Here is a 17090-nt window from a genome sequence, read left to right as displayed (position 1 = left end):
GATTGCTAACTTTAAAAAAAAAAAATTCATGGAAAATTTTTAGAAGAAATCTCATCCCTTTAAACTTAACTTTAGGGAGGCAAGAGCTGGACTCTCAGGAGTGCTGACACACCTGACAGCACAGCTCTCTGTACCGAGACCCCCAGGAGAGACCTGGTCTCCCAGGAGTGCTGACACATCTGAGAGCACAGGTGAGACCACCACTTCAACTCAGAGGGACTGGCCCAGAGCACTCAGGACACAGGAACCAAGGAGCAGTCTGGGACAGGATTCTTCAAGTTTCCAACCACACCCGTGTTGGGAGCAGCCTTGAGATGGCGAAAGCAGCCTTCAAGTTAAAAAGCAATTGTGTTCTAGCCTTATGTTAGAATAATAAGTAATAGTCTTCAGGTTAAAAAGCAATTATATTTTAGCCTTATGATAGAATAAGAAGCAATAGCCTTAGGTTAGATCAAAAGAAGCACCTGAAGCTCTACGTAAATTCAATAGATAGCATAAATCTAGGTGTCAGATCACTGAGTACCGGTGGTCAGGCACTGATGGTCAGGTCACTAAGCAACCCACCCTGCTGTTCCCCCGCTTGGCCGATTTACCCAGCCAATATCCTGGTTATCAAGCCAGGCCCATTCTTTGTGGTCACCCAACCCCTCCCCACATTTTGCTTCTACCAGTATATCTTCAGCCTGAGAAAAATTAAAATTGTCAAAAACTTGATCAGACTTCTTGACTTGCTGTCCGTTCTTTGCGTCTCTTGTCCCCCATTCTCTCCTAGGTGGACCCCAGACCCTGGTCGACTGCCCTGCAGGTCGGGGCAACTGGCGCCCGAACAGGGACCCCCTGGGGGTCACAGAGGAGAGAACGCCGCTCATCAGTAAGGACAGGCCTGTCCGCCCTTTTCTGAAGCACCAGAGAGTGACTTTGGATCGCTAGGACGCCACGGAACACCCGCCGTGAGACAGTCCGGGAGGAGTTCATAGCGCGGCGCAGATCTTAAGGTTAGTAAGTGATGGGACAAGCATTTTCAAAGCAGTCACTATTTGTGACAGGACTGAAGCAGTCACTCAAGACGCGAGGAATTAGGGTTAAAAAGAAGGATTTAATAAAATTTTTAGATTTGGTAGAAGATATATGTCCCTTGTTTCCCCGGGAATGGAGAATTTATCAAAAAAAAGGTGGCTCAGAGTTGGAGATTGTTTTAAAAATTATTATGAGGTTCTTGGTCCTACGAAAATTCCAGTCACTGCCTTCAGTTATTGGTCTCTTATTAATGATATCCTTAGAACCACCTCTGAATGGCCAGATCTTCAGCATTTAGTCAAGGAAGGAGAGCGTTCACTGAAGGAAAGCTCGCAGAGGGAGCTTGCTCCCCTCCCCTTACCTGTTGACCCCATACTGGGAGAAGAGTCTGGCATTAAGTCGTCACCTTCCCCCCCATCGGTCATTATTGATATGGAGAGTGCCTTTGATCCTATCCCTGCTAGACCTTTCTCCGCTGAAAAGATTATGTCCAATGCTCCACCCAGTACACCAGAATGCCAACCTAATAGACAACTTTATCCTTCTCTTCAAGACTTAGGCAAAGGTGGTGTTTCTTCTCCTGAGCAGGAGGTTAAAATAGAGGCAGGAGCTGCTCGTTTTGAGTCAAAAACAGCCACTATAGCACTGGCCACAGATGGTACCAGAGCTGGTACTCGCTTTCCCTTATCTTTTCCCCCTCCGCCTTATGGCCTCCTAGATGCAGTCCTTGATTCACCCCCTGTCTCAGATGCTTGTCGCCAGCTGACCAACGATGTGACATCCTTGAGACACATGGTAGAGACTAGAAAAGAGCAGGTACAATTGCTTATAGCTCTTCGCGATTTAGAGACAAAATTGACAGAGCTGACACCCTTGCAGAGTCCCCAGCTTAAGGCTACAGGCCAGGGTAAAACTCCAAACAAGAAACATAAAGTTTTAGCTTTTCCCCTCTCCCTGAGGAGCGGAGCAAAAGTCCCTAGAGACCCCTCCACCCCAGGTACCCTGGAGGAGGAGGAGGATCGAGTTACAGATGGTGATTCTGAGGAGGAGACAGAACTTCACCCCGACTCACAGGAGCCAGGAGATACGGCTGCTGGCTCTGGGCCCCGCGCAGCTCGGGCTGCACCGGGTCCTCCACGCTATCATTATCAGCCCCTAGATTTTAAAATATTAGAAAAGCTCAAAACAGCGGTATCAAATTATGGCCCTGTGGCCCCCTTTACACTAGCACTTTTAGAATCCTCTACTGAAGGATGGCTCACACCAAACGAGTTTTCCCAGCTTGCCCGAGCCGCGCTTTCAGGCGGCGACTTTGTGCTTTGGAAATCTGAAATGGCTGAAGCCGCAAAAGAAATTGAAACAAAAAATCGTGTACGTCCTGATACCAGGTCATGGACAGCAAAAAAGATTCTTGGTGAGCCACCCTTTAATACTTTAGAGTCTCAAATGCAATTTTCTCCTGGTCTTTTGGCTCAAATTCGTCAGGCATGCCTGGCAGCCTGGAAAAGGTTGCCTCCCAAGTCTGGTTTCTCCTCCACGCTCACTAAGGTACTCCAGGGAGCTGACGAACCATACAATTCTTTTGTCAGCCGTTTGACTGAGACAGCAGAGCGCTTGTTTGGTGTTCAAGAGCCTGAAAATCCCTTTATTAAACAGCTAGCATTTGAAAATGCTAATTCCACTTGCCAGGATATTCTCAAACACCACCGGTCAAAGCCTTTGGCAGAGTATGTTCGCCTCTGCGCAGGGGCAGGAACAAGCCATGCTATCGGTTTAGCTATTGGAGCTGCTCTTCAAAAGGCAGGCTTTAATTCTCAGAAAACCTGCTTTAACTGCAAACAAGTTGGTCATTTCATGCGAGAATGCCCCCACCCTCGTCAAAATAAAAGACCCCCAGCTGAGGGACAAGGGAATGCTTCCCCAATGAGGGCTCCACCTACTACGTTGTGCCCTCGCTGCTCTAGAGGTCGACATTGGGCTAACGAATGCAGATCCAAAACTGACAGCCAAGGCCGCCCCCTCTGCCTCCACGGCAGTCGGAAACTTCCACGGGGGCAGCCTCCGCCCCCTCATTCAGGACAGGCCCCAGGGGCAATAGGGTTTGTCCCTCAGCAAGCCAGCCACACCACACCCAATCAATCCCACCCCTCACCCAATCAATTGCCCATCTTTGGCGAGCCACAAAGAATAGCTCAGGACTGGACCTCTGTGCCTCCGCCAGTACAATACTAACACCTGAGGAAGGTATCCAGGCCATATCCACGGGCGTTTATGGCCCCTTACCCCCAAATACTCTTGGCTTGATTTTGGGTAGAGCTTCCCTCTCCCTAAAAGGACTCCAGATCACACCTGGGGTTATAGACCCTGACCACCAAGGAGAAATACGGGTCCTGGCCAGTGCCACAAGTGGCCCGATACTTATACCTACACAACAAGCCATTGTACAGTTATTGTTACTCCCTAAGCTGCCAGTCAGAAATCCACATCATAAAGATGCAAGAGCCCCGGAGAAAAAAGGATAATTTGGGGGGTTTTGGGCCCAAAGATAATCCCTTTTTCGACCTATGCTTACTTTGGGCTGAAATGGTAAACCTTTCCAAGGACTTTTAGACTCGGGAGCTGACGCCACAGTTATTTCTGACAGGTTTTGGCCTGCTGCCTGGCCATTAACTGATTCAGCCACTCACTTACAAGGAATTGGACACTCTAAAAATCCACGAGTCAGTGCTCAGACTATTAGATGGACAGATCCAGAAGGAAATTCAGGAACTGTGATTCCCTATGTAATACCTGACTTGCCAATTAACCTCTGGGGGAGAGACATCCTTTCCCAGATGAATGTTATCATGTGCAGCCCTAACGAGGCAGTTACAAAACAGATGTTGGCTCAGGGATTTCTACCTGGACAAGGATTGGGAAAACAGGCACAGGGCATTAAAGAACCATTGGCTATGACACAGAAGCTAGACCGAAGAGGCTTGGGATCTCCGCCTTCACATTTTCCTTAGCGGCCACAGTCATGCCTGCCCCCCAGGCTCATACAGAAATTGTCTCTCATGCAGAGAAGATCTCTTGGAGAGATAATGTCCCTGTCTGGGTTGATCAGTGGCCGCTAACTCAAGAAAAACTGACAGCTGCTAGACAGTTAGTGCAGGAACAGTTAGCAGCTGGCCACATTGAGCCATCCTCTTCCCCCTGGAACACCCCAATTTTTGTCATTAAGAAAAAATCTGGCAAATGGAGGCTCTTACAGGATCTTCGCGCGGTAAATAAAGTTATGATACCCATGGGAGCACTACAACCTGGTCTTCCTTCCCCTGCTGCCATTCCTGCTGAGCTTTTTAAAATTATTATCGATTTAAAGGATTGTTTCTTTACCATACCTCTTCACCCAGAAGATTGTCACCATTTTGCATTCAGTATTCCCCAAGTTAATTTCCAGGGTCCTATGGACCGCTTTCATTGGCGTGTCCTTCCTCAGGGCATGGCCAACAGCCCTACCCTGGCTCAAAAATACGTAGCCCAGGTAATCCAGCCCATCAGGAGAGCTTGGCCTCAAATTTATCTTCTTCATTACATGGATGATATATTATTGGGTGGTCCTGATAAACAACAGGCCTTTTCATGCTTCCAACAACTCCAAGAGGCCCTTAGCTCCCGGGGGCTTAAAATTGCCCCTGAAAAGATTCAAATACGAGACCCATATTTCTATCTGGGATATGAACTCGAGTTCGAACAGATCCGTACCCCTAAAGTTGAACTCCAGCTTTCATCCCTTAAAACTCTACATGATTTTCAACAATTACTTGGAAACCTTCAGTTTATCCGCCCCTATTTAAAGATTCCCCCTGAGGCTTTAGTCCCTCTTAATGAACTTCTTTCAGGAGATTCTCATCCCTTGTCCCCCCGAGTCCTCACCCCCCAGGCCACCTTGGCACTACAGCAGATAGGTCAGGCTATCTCCTCTCAGGTCTCATTCCAGATACATTATGCTTCCCCCTTATATTTTATTGTCTGTGCTACTACACATACCCCAGTGGGAGTTTTTTGGCAACAACCCCGGGCTCCAAAAGAAAAAGGACGCCCTCTATTTTGGGTATATCTTCCCTCCAATCCAAACAAGGTTTTGGCCACCTATTACTCCCTATCTGCTGCCTTAATTAGAAAAGGAAGAAAAATGTCTAGACAATATTTTGGAAAAGATCCTGACATTATTATTGTTCCCTATACTTCAGAGCAAGTTGATTGGCTATTTCAGTCTAATGACGATTGGGCCATAGCTTGCGCCTCCTTTACAGGGATTATAGATAATCATTACCCAAATGACCCCCTTATACAATTCATAAAAATACATTCCTTGACCTTTCCTAAAGTTACCTCCAAGACCCCGTTACATGAAGGTACCTTGGTATTTACAGATGGCCCCTCAACTGGCAAAGCTGCCTATGTTATACAGGAACAAGTCACCACAATACAGTCCCCATACTCCTCTGCCCAGCTTGTTGAGTTGTTTGCCGTACTTCAGGTTTTTAAAAAATTAGCAACAACCCCATTTAATCTATATACTGATAGTGCCTATGTGGCTCACTCTATTCCAGTATTAGAAACAGTCCCATATATTAAGCCTGCTTCTACTGCTTCCAAGTTGTTTGTAAAAATTCAATCCCTTATTATTAAGAGAACAGAGCCATTTTTCGTGGGACACTTAAGGGCCCACTCTGGTCTAGGTGGCCCTCTGTCAAAAGGGAACACCTTGGCTGATGAGGCCACTCGTGCTATATTCCCTGCCCTTATAGACCCCATAGATCAGGCAAGGCGAGCTCATGCACTACACCATCTAAATGCCTCCACCTTGCGTCAGATGTTTAAGATCTCCAGAGATCAAGCAAGAGAAATAGTTAAGTCCTGTGGAGGATGTGCCACATTATTGCCAGTTCCCCACTTAGGAGTCAACCCCCGAGGACTGGTCCCCAACGAACGATGGCAAATGGATGTCACCCACCTTCCCTCCTTTGGAAGGTTAAAATACCTTCATGTCACCATAGATACTTATAGTGGGTTCATTCATGCGTCCCCCCTTTCAGGAGAAGCGTCGCGTGATGTGATCACCCACACTTTACAGTGTATGGCTACCATGGGAAAGCCACAGATTATCAAAACTGACAATGGTCCTGGATACACAGGGGCTAAATTTCAACAATTTTGTGCCCAGTTTGGTATTAAACATATTACAGGTATTCCATATAATCCTCAGGGCCAGGGCATAGTAGAACGGGCCCATCAAACTTTAAAGAACATGCTTCAACGTCTAACAACAGTCACAGATGCTTATTCTCCTCTGACACCTCGAAATAGGCTCAATCATGCCCTTTTTGTACTTAATTTCCTATCTCTTGATATTGAGGGCAGGTCAGCTGCTGACCGTTTGTGGCACCCTAGGTCACAAGATTCCCATGCGTTAGTACGATGGAAAGATCCCCTCACGGGACACTGGAAAGGACCGGATCCCATCCTCATTTGGGGACGAGGCTCTGCTTGTATATATGACAAAGAGAATGCTGGCCCAAGGTGGTTGCCAGAAAGACTCATAAGAACTGTTAACCCACCAATGTCCAGAATGGAGCTGTCGTCTCCTCCTGAGACTTATCCCTTTTCTCTTCCAGATGCTGCTCCGGAAAAAGATCCTTTTGATCCTGCTACTGACAGAGGTGATCTCCATCCCTCGTGGCCAACAGCCCAAGTATTCTAACAATAGACATATGCCTTGGAACTACACCTGGATAGTTCTTACAGAAAGACAAGATGTGGCTTGGTCAATTTCACAAATCTCTACTGCTATCTGGTGGCCTACTTCACTCCACCCAGACCTCTGTAAATTAGCCCTCGGGGCCAGGGCCCCTTGGGGCCTTGAACATCAGCTTGAGTTACAAGTAGCCCCAGAGGATAACATGCCCCACACTCAGAGCCATCAAACCCACAATTTGTTCATTTCGACCCACAGATCTGCCCAGCCTGGCTGCGATAATGCAATCAGACGCACCTTGCTCCAGGCCACTGAGTTTTACGTATGCCCTGGATATCACAGAGGTCGTGCGTTCCACAATAAGTGTGGTGGCGAGTCAGATCACTATTGTGCCTCCTGGGGATGTGAGACCACTGGAACAACTTATTGGGAACCAACTTCTTCCTGGGATTACATCACAGTATCTAGAAATTTTTCTCCCCCCTCTAACTATCTCCATCGCAACCCCCTCTGTAAGGGCAGTGAACCATCCACCCAAGGTTGGTGTCTTCCCCTAGATATTAAATTTACCAATCACGCAAAGGGCAAGGATTGGGCACATGGCTTCTCATGGGGCCTCCGTCTATATCAGGTTGGGTCAGACACAGGTCTCACTTTCACCATAAAACTTCTCAAAGAACCTGTCCATGCTTCCAAGCCAATACCAATTGGGCCTAATCCCATTTTAGTACCTCCACTCCAATCTCCTTCAGAACCACAGACCCCTACCTCTGCTAATCATGTTCCCACATTGTTAGTTTCTTCTCCCCAGAACCTCGTCCTTACCCTAATAAATCAAACCTTTCTTACGCTTAATGCTACTTCCCCCGATCTTGTGGACAATTGCTGGCTATGTTATCATTCTCAGCCACCCTTTTATGAGGGAATTGCTATTCCTGGCACATTTTTTCCCACCAATGATTCTAGACATTGCCGCTGGCAACCTGGAGAATGGAATGGTTTGTCCCTCTCCCAGGTCTCTGGATTGGGCCTTTGTGTTACCCTTATAACTCCCCCCTTACAGTATGCCCACCTTTGTAATCTCACCCTTGCCCCTGATAAAAACAGTCAATACCTGTTGCCCCCTAATGATGCCTGGTGGGTTTGCCTTGATGGCCTTACTCCCTGCCTTTCAACTGAGGCCTTTTCCCCCATAAAGTCAGATTTTTGTATTCTTGTACAATTAGTTCCTCGATTAATTTATTATCGTTCAGAGGAATTTTTTCATCTCTGGGATCAGTCTTCTGACTTATCCCCCACTTTGGTCCGTCAGCGACGAGAACCTATTTCTGCCATCACCATATCAGTGCTCCTTGGCCTTGGTGCCGTGGGAGCAGGGACAGGTATCTCTTCACTCGTTCTCTCTAAATCCAGGTACCAAGAACTCAGCGCTACCATCGATGCTGACGTCCAAAGACTCCAGCAAGGGGTTGACGACCTGTCTGACTCTCTGTCTTCCCTCGCAGAAGTGGTCCTTCAGAATCGCAGAGGACTTGATCTGCTCTTTTTACAACAAGGAGGACTCTGTGCAGCACTCAAAGAAGAGTGTTGCTTCTATGTAGACAAAACAGGCATGGTAAAAGAGAGTATGAAAAAGGTTAGAGAAGGCTTAGAAAAGAGAAAAAAAGAGAGAGAAAAAGATGAAAGCTGGTATCAGAACTGGTTTTCAACCTCCCCATGGCTTACCACCTTACTGCCCTCCATTCTAGGACCACTGGTGGGATTAATTTTGCTTATTTCATTTGGCCCTTGGGCTCTTAGTAGACTTACAGGCTTTATAAAGCGACAAATAGATGATTTAATGGCTAAACCTATACAGATTCATTATCATAGGTTGGCTATGGAGGATCAACAAACACAAGACAAAAATATTATCCCACCTCAGGCACTTCCCACTCCCATCTCCACCCAACCTAAGAAAGGGCATTTTTGCCCCAGGACCTAATAAGGGGAGGTGTCCCAGGCCCTCCACCCTCTTGGTGACAAAGATCCTTCTACCTTTGCTAAGGGAGGCGAGATGAGACACTACAAGGGGATGCCTTTGTACAAAGCTCCTGGGCCCCCTGAGAGACAAGCCTGGCTCTTTTAATGCTCTTTATAAGATCCCTAATTAATACTTTGTCTGTGGTTACGGAGACCCGTGATTTTCAACACGCTCATGGCATGTAAGCAACAACCCGAAACCACTCAAGCTAGGCATGTGCAGGTCCATTGTCATCACCATGAGATGAATGATCGAGGTGTGTGCCTTGCTATCAACCACCTCCCCCTGTGAGCTGAACTGGACAGTCAATGACGGGTAAGAGAGCAACATTCTCTGACCATTTGAGGCCTAAGACAGGAGGGCCGCCATAAGCTGCTGCCTTATCCAATGACGGGCCTAGAGACATAAGAATGGTTTGCTCCAACCTAAGACAGGCGCAGTTCCCGAGGGGCTCTCTCATGGCTTAAAGTCCTGCCTGGGACCACCCTGCCTGCTTGTGCCTTCCCTTGCCTGAGCTAAGTGTTGTTTGCCTCATGGGCCCCTGTATCCAGACAACATACGTGAGAGCTAACACCAGACAACAATACCAGAAGTCAGTCCTCTATCCCTACCTTAACAAAAAGAAGGAAAAAAGAAAAATTGTTACCACTATGGTCCTTCTAAGTAAAGAAAAAGGGGGAGATGTTGGGAGCAGCCTTGAGATGGCGAAAGCAGCCTTCAAGTTAAAAAGCAATTGTGTTCTAGCCTTATGCTAGAATAATAAGTAATAGTCTTCAGGTTAAAAAGCAATTATATTTTAGCCTTATGATAGAATAAGAAGCAATAGCCTTAGGTTAGATCAAAAGAAGCACCTGCAGCTCTACGTAAATTCAATAGATAGCATAAATCTAGGTGTCAGATCACTGAGTACCGGTGGTCAGGCACTGATGGTCAGGTCACTAAGCAACCCACCCTGCTGTTCCCCCGCTTGGCCGATTTACCCAGCCAATATCCTGGTTATCAAGCCAGGCCCATTCTTTGTGGTCACCCAACCCCTCCCCACATTTTGCTTCTACCAGTATATCTTCAGCCTGAGAAAAATTAAAATTGTCAGCTTGATCAGACTTCTTGACTTGCTGTCCGTTCTTTGGTCGTCTCTTGTCCCCATTCTCTCTAACAAAAGTCCCAGGACAGAAGAAAACTAGGATGTCCCACAAACCAATGTGGTTCAATTACACAATGGAATACTATTCAGCTAGTAAGAACAAGGACATCCTGAGTTTTGCAGACAAATGGATGGAACTAGAAAATATCATCCTGGGGGAGGTAACTCAGACCCAAAAGGACATGCATGGTATGTTCTCACTAATAGATGGATATTAGCCAGAAAATAAAAAATAAAAAAAGTACAGAATACCCAAGATACAGTCCACAGAACTCAAAAAGGTCAACAAGCTGAAAGGCCCAAGTGAGGATGCCTCAGTCCCACTTGGGAAGGAAAAGAAAGCAACCACAAAGGAGGCAGGGACATGGGAGGAATAGGGAGTGGGGAGAGGGGGAGAGAAGAATATGATCTGGTGTTGGGTGGGGAAAAATGACTGAAGACTTGAGGGCCAGCAGAAAAAATGGAAACAGGTAACCTTGGGAGGAAGGAGGTTGGGAGGACCCTCTAGAATGTACCAGAGACCTGGGAAGCAAGACACTTTCAGGACTCAAAAGAGGGGACCCTAGATTAAATCCCCTATAGTGGGGAGAGGGAACTTATTCAACCCACCTCCAGCAGAAAGACAGGGCATCAAATAAGGGATGGGGCTGCTATCCCACAGTCAAAGCTCTGACCCAAAATTCTTCCTGTCTAAATGGAATACAGGGATGGAAATGGAGAAGATCCTGAGGAAAACAAGGTCCAGTGACAGGCCCAAAGTGGAACCCACCTCAAGAGAAAGCCCGAAGACCTGACACCATTGTTGAGGCTATGGAGCGTTCACAAAAAGGGTTCTATCGTAACTGCCCTCCAAAAGACCCAACAAGCAGCTGAAAGAGTTAATTTCAGATATGTGTACCCAACCAATGAACAAAAACTGCTGACAACCTCTGGTTGAATTAAGGGAAAGCTGGAAGAAATGAAGGAAAAGGGCAACCCTGTAGGAGGACCAGCAATCTCAATTAACCTGGACTCCCAAGATCTCTCAGACACCTGAACACCAACCAGGCAGCATACACCAACTGAGATGAGGCCTCCAACACATATACAGCAGAGGACTTCCGGGTCTGGGTTCAGTCAGAGAAGATGAACATAACCCTCAAAAGATTGGAGGCCCCAGGGAGTTTAGAGGTCTGGTGGGGTAGGTGGGATGGGAACATTCTTGTGGAGACATGGAGATTAGGGAACAGGGAGAATATATGGGATATGCAACTGTCTTGGGGTAAACCAGGAGGGGAATAAAATCTGAAATGTAAAAATAAATAAATAATTTTAAAAAAAAATTACAGGGAAACACAACCAAACAGGTGAAGGAATTGAACAAAACCATCCAGGATCTAAACATGGAAATAGAAACAATAAAGAAATCAAAAAGGGAGATAACCCTGGAGATAGAAAACCTAGGAAAGAGATCAGGAATCACAGATACAAGCATCACCAACAAAATACAAGAGATAGAAGAGAGAATCTCAGGTGCAGAAGATACCATAGAAAACATTGACACAACAGTCAAAGAAAATGCAAAGGACAAAAAGCTCCTAACCCAAAACATCCAGGAAATCCAGGAAAGAGTAAGAATGTCAAACCTAAGGACAATAGGTATAGAAAAAAGCAAAGATTCCCAACTTAAAAGGACAGTAAATATTTTCAACAAAATTATAGAAGAAAACTTGCCTAAGCTAAAGAAAGAAATGCTCATAATATACAATAAGCCCACAAAACTCCAAATAGATTGGACTAGAAGAGGAATTCCTCCCATCACATAATAGTCAAAACACCAAATACACAAAACAAAGAAAGAATATTAAAAGCAGTTAGGAAAAAAGATCAAGTAACATATAATGGTAGACCTATCAGAATTAAAACAGACTTCTCAACAGAGACTGTGAAAACTAGAAGATCCAAGGTAGATGTCATACAGACACAAAGGTCAACCCAGGCTATTATACCCAGCAAAACTCTCAATTACCATAGATGGAAAAACCTAGATAACCCATGACAAAACCAAATTTATACAATATCTTTCCACAAATCCAACCCTACAAAGGATAATAGATGGAAAATTCCAACAAAAGGAGGGAAACTACACCCTACAAAAAAAAACAAGAAAATAATTGTCTTTTAACTAACCCAAAAGAAGGGGTTGGGGATTTAGCTCAGTGGTAGAGCACTTGCCTAGCAAATGCAAGGCCCTGGGTTTGATCCCCAGCTCCAAAAAAAGAAAAGAAAAAAAAACTAACCCAAAAGAAGATAGCCACACAAACATAATACTACTTCTAACAACAAAAATAATAGGAAACAACAATCATTGGTCCCCAATATCTCTCATTATCAATGGACTCAATTCCCCAATAAAAAGACATAGAGTAACAGACTGGACATGTAAACAGGACCCAGAATTTTGCATTTCCTGAAATGCACCTCAGTGACAAAGACAGACACTTTCTCAGAGAAAAAGGCTAGGAAATCCTTTTCCAAGCAAATGGTCCCAAGAAACAAGCTGGACTAGTTAAATAAAATCAACTTTCAACCAAAAGTTATTTTTTAAAAAAAAGGATAAGGAAGGACATCTTATATTAATCAAAGGAAAAATCCACCACGATGAACTCTCAATAGTGAATATCTATGTTCCAAATTCAAAGGCATAAGAAAAACTTTACTGAAGCTCAAAGCACACACTGCACCTCACATAATAACAGTGAGAGACTTCAACACCCAACTCTTCATCAATGGACAGATCATGGAAACAGAAAATCAACAGAGACATAGAGAAACTATAGAGAAACTAACAGAAGGTATGGACACCTGAGTGACCATGCACTGTGCATCTCGTTTCAACTCTCCTCTTTCTCAGACTCTTCAGATAACTTATAGATAACTCCACATTGCAATCCGATAGACTTGTCTAAGTCGTGCAATAATGAATGACAGAGTGGAAACAATGCTTTCCTCTCCTCAGATGATGGGATGGGGGGGTGAGCCGAACCCATGCTGTGTCAAGTGCAAAACGGGCAGAGTAGTATTCAATCCTCCATCACAGAAAGCTGGGAGTCCACATTGAGATGACTTTTACTTACGTCATTTATGAGCAACAACATCAAAATAACCCTTTCCTTCTCTTTTAGTCACACCTTAACTTAAATGCAACAGGAGAATCAACTTTTCGCCAGAAAGTGTAACGGCAAAGGCCTTCCATCTGCCTATCTTTTCCCTGTCTGCCCTTTCACGCATCATGCATGCTAGTCACACATACATCTGTTCATAGAGTGTGCTGTAATTTGCACCATGCGTTCTCCTGCAAAACCCGTGTGTGGAAGGCATGTCTTCCGTCTAGCTTGTTATGCTAACTGGGAGACAGCAAAACATTAAGGAGGTGAGACTCAGCTGGACAAGTTACATCATGTAATTGAACCCTTGAAAGAGAATATTGGGACCCCAGCTCCTTCCTGTCTCTCCCTCTCTCTCTTCCCTTTCTTCCTGACCATCATGTAAAGAATAGATTTGCACTGCCACAGACTTCCACAGTGGTGTCCTGTGCTGCCATTGTCTACTGAAGTGAGGCCCTGTGCTACCATTGACCCAAAATAAACAGACACTGAAATCGCAGGGAACTGTGAACCAAGTAGCCATGAGATTATGTTGACCTCTCTTGGTTTTGTTGTTGTTGTTGTTGCTATTGTTGTTGTTGTTTTGGGGTTTTTGTTTTTGTTTTTGTTTGTTTTGGTTTTTTTTTTTCTTGTTTTGTTTTGGTCACAAGGCTGGGAAGCTGATCAAAGCATCCTGACGCTAAACAATGGGTCCTAACATGATCCAATCCAGCAAGGCTGCTGCTGCTGCTGCTAGTGCTCCTCTAGGACAGGTCGAATACTGCACTTTATTCAAGTCAATAGGGAACTCCCGGCACAGAACCTCATCAGGTTTCCAGTTGCAAGATCCTGTATTGATGCTGATTCTATCCATGTATTTAGACAAAGTTATTTGTGCAGAAGTTCGAGGTGAAATTAGATAGATCACTGCTTTAGTTAGGGTTCCTATTGCTGTGATGAAACACCAGAGGCAAAGCCACTCGGGGAGGGCTTATGCTTATCACTGTTCACCATTAAGAAAGTTAGGACAGGAACTCAAGCAGGGCAGGAACCAGGAGGCAGGCACTGGTGCAGAGGCCATGGAGGGATGCTGCTTACTGGCTTGTTTCCCCTGGCTTGCTCAGCCTGCTTCCTTATAGAACCCAGGACCACCAGCCCACAGATGGCACCACTCATAATGGTGGGGCCCTCCCCCATCAAATACTAATTAAGAAAATACCCAACAGGATTGATTATGGCCCCATCTTACAGAGGCGTTTTCTTAATTGAGGTTCCCTCCTCTGACTTTATGTTGTGTGGAGTTGACATGGAATTATGCAGCACAATCACAACGTATGCTTCAGGGATAAAACAAAACACAGAAGGAAGTGTACACTTGTGCCACAGAACAAACGCCAGAAAGATGTTTCTAAGACACTCTTTTTCACACTTCTGTATTCTCTATGTGTGTGGGGGTGGGGCGGAGGGTGCTGTGGTTTACCCATGGATTTTTAACTTGTCCTCTCAATATATATTTATCAAAGACAATGAGGGAGAAGCACCTCCCTATGGTACCTCATGGGTAAACACAGTCTCTTTGTGCAGTCCCAAATCTCTGTTCCCCTTCCATTATTTGACAATAAGGTGTTTCGAGTAATTTGTGAATATTCTTCCTCCCGCAAAAGATACCTTTTCTTTCTATAGTACTTGAGATCCAGCAAGGCCAGCCATGAAGGACAGAGGATTTGCTTAGAAAGATTCTATCTGGGGCTGGACAAGGTCCAAAGCAATCTTAATTTAAGATGAACGGGATCACTTTTATGCGTTAATAAAGTTCTGAAGCCTTGACTTGAAGCAAAACACAAAGAACATCTACTCATTCATACTTTATAACTGCCTCTGTTATCTTTCCAGTTGTGACAGGGATTCCGCACAGAGAAATATTGTCCTAATGCTGGACAATAATGTACTTTAAGGAAAATGGCGACTTACAACTGATGTTTAACCTAGCACCTAGAAGAACTGTGAAAACACAGGTGCCCGATGCTTGAAGTGACCATGCATCCCATGTTGCCAAGAGGCCGAGCTTCTAGTATGCATCCAAGCACATTTTTGGTGGAAATACATGAAACCTGACTGACTGTACTTTCGAGAAACCGTACAAGAAATAATCGGCTGTCAAAAATATAACTCGGACTTCTTATTCTTTTCCTTTACTTAACTCAAAACACTTTGAAAGCTGACTAAACTAAGATATACCTGTGTATCACACGGAGGGCACAATCGTGAACCTTTGGTAGTGGGCATAGCTTGCATAAAATCACCATGCCATCTTTATTACGGGCAGCTTTAAGGACATCAGGAAACTAGTTTTTATTACACGTCAGTTCACGCACACACCACTGAGCCACCTCTATACCTACACTCGACTCCCTGCAGCCCGATGAAGAAGAAAAAATAAAGGAATATTATGATATGTCTTATTGTCTAAATAGATGTTAATAAAATCTTTGTTGAGTGATACTTTACAAGGCAGCAGGAATTGAGCAATCCTTAAATTGTTTTCTATCGCTCTACAGAAAAACTAATTAAGCCAACTTAATTGCCACATGTTTTTTTTTTTATGTAGACATCAAAGAAATACCATGGCATGCTCTCCCCAACTGTCCACTAACAGTAGTATAGAAACCAAAATCCTGAGTTGATTAAAACCAGTGGTTTCTCCAGTATGAATTTTTCTTTCTTTTCACGGGGCTCAGTTTCCCACGGTTCGAGACAATTTGATTCCTGGGAGAAATAAAGTAGAGATAGGATTAGGGAGGCATTGGCTTGTGGGTTGCATTGATCCCCGGTGAACAAGCTGCCGGTAAGTTCATAATGATGGATTGCATTCTGCCTGAAGAGGGCGGCTCCCTTTCCCCCGCTTACCCTTGAAAGAGTTGATAGGGCTCCAAGGTTTCAGCTTCTGTGCAAATTACTGGATGTCTTTCAGCCAAAGAAAACCCGTCTCTGGCTTAAAACGCAAACTGCATTTTAGTAAAGAAAACTCATTCGTTCAGAGTTGACAAAGCACACCGACCATGAACTTAAGACGTTCCTTCCTTGACTGGCTCGTAGGATAGTTAGTCACATGACCCCGGAGTCTTCCCGAGTAATGGGTCCTACCTCAGCATCCAGCTACACTGACGCTTCTTTTTAGGGGAGAGAGGAAAAGGATGACAGGAAACTTGCAAACTATGAAAATGACCGTTCGCACCATCGATGACAGAGTTAGTGACTAACCTGGCTTTCCCTGTGAGCAGCGCCCTCATTTAGATTGATTTTTATGGGCTCTTTGGCACAGTACTCTGTTTTTCCTTTAAAGAGAAATAAGCCAAAATGCCTCCACCAATTTTTCTGTCCAGCAATGTTTTTTTTGTTTTGTTTTTTTGTTTTGTTTTTGTTTTTGTTTTTGTTTTTTTTTGGTTGGTTAATTGGTTGGTTGGTTTGGTTGGGTTTTTTGTTGTTGTTTTTTTTTTTTTGGTTTTTTGGGGTTTGTTTTTGTTTTTTTTTTGTTTTTTTTTTGGTTTGCTTCTTTACTTTGACTTTTTGCTTTGATTTACAAGAATATTTTTGTGCAGAGTTGTGAATGTTTTGACATTCCTTTTATGCTCTGACAAGTTGGTCACAATTTCAAGAATGCCGGCAGAAGTCATGAACCTGGGACAGAGATCAAGGCTACCACGGGGACCATAGGACTCCGCCTGTCCTGTACCAAATCTCACTGGAGTGATGGAGAGTGTCTCCAGTATGCCAGCCCCTACAAGTGTGTGAAACAGCTGAAGCCCTCCAAGTCTAAAATCATCCTGTCTTTGAACCTTTGAACTGGCTACTGGCTGTCCACACAATTTTTACAGGCAAAAATTACATTTTATCTCACACAACCCGAAGTTCAGTCTGCCCCCCAAGACCCTGTGAATCTACGAATCCTACAAAAATGCTTGCAACAAAAACTTCTTTTACCTTACCTTCTTTTACTATAGCACATGACATTATTCCCAGCACTCAGGAGGCAGAGGC

This window comes from Rattus rattus, chromosome 18 (genome assembly GCF_011064425.1).
Source record: "Rattus rattus isolate New Zealand chromosome 18, Rrattus_CSIRO_v1, whole genome shotgun sequence".
Lineage (NCBI taxonomy): Eukaryota > Metazoa > Chordata > Mammalia > Rodentia > Muridae > Rattus > Rattus rattus.
The sequence above is the reverse complement of the archived record's forward strand: the minus strand, read 5'-3'. Positions refer to the sequence as shown.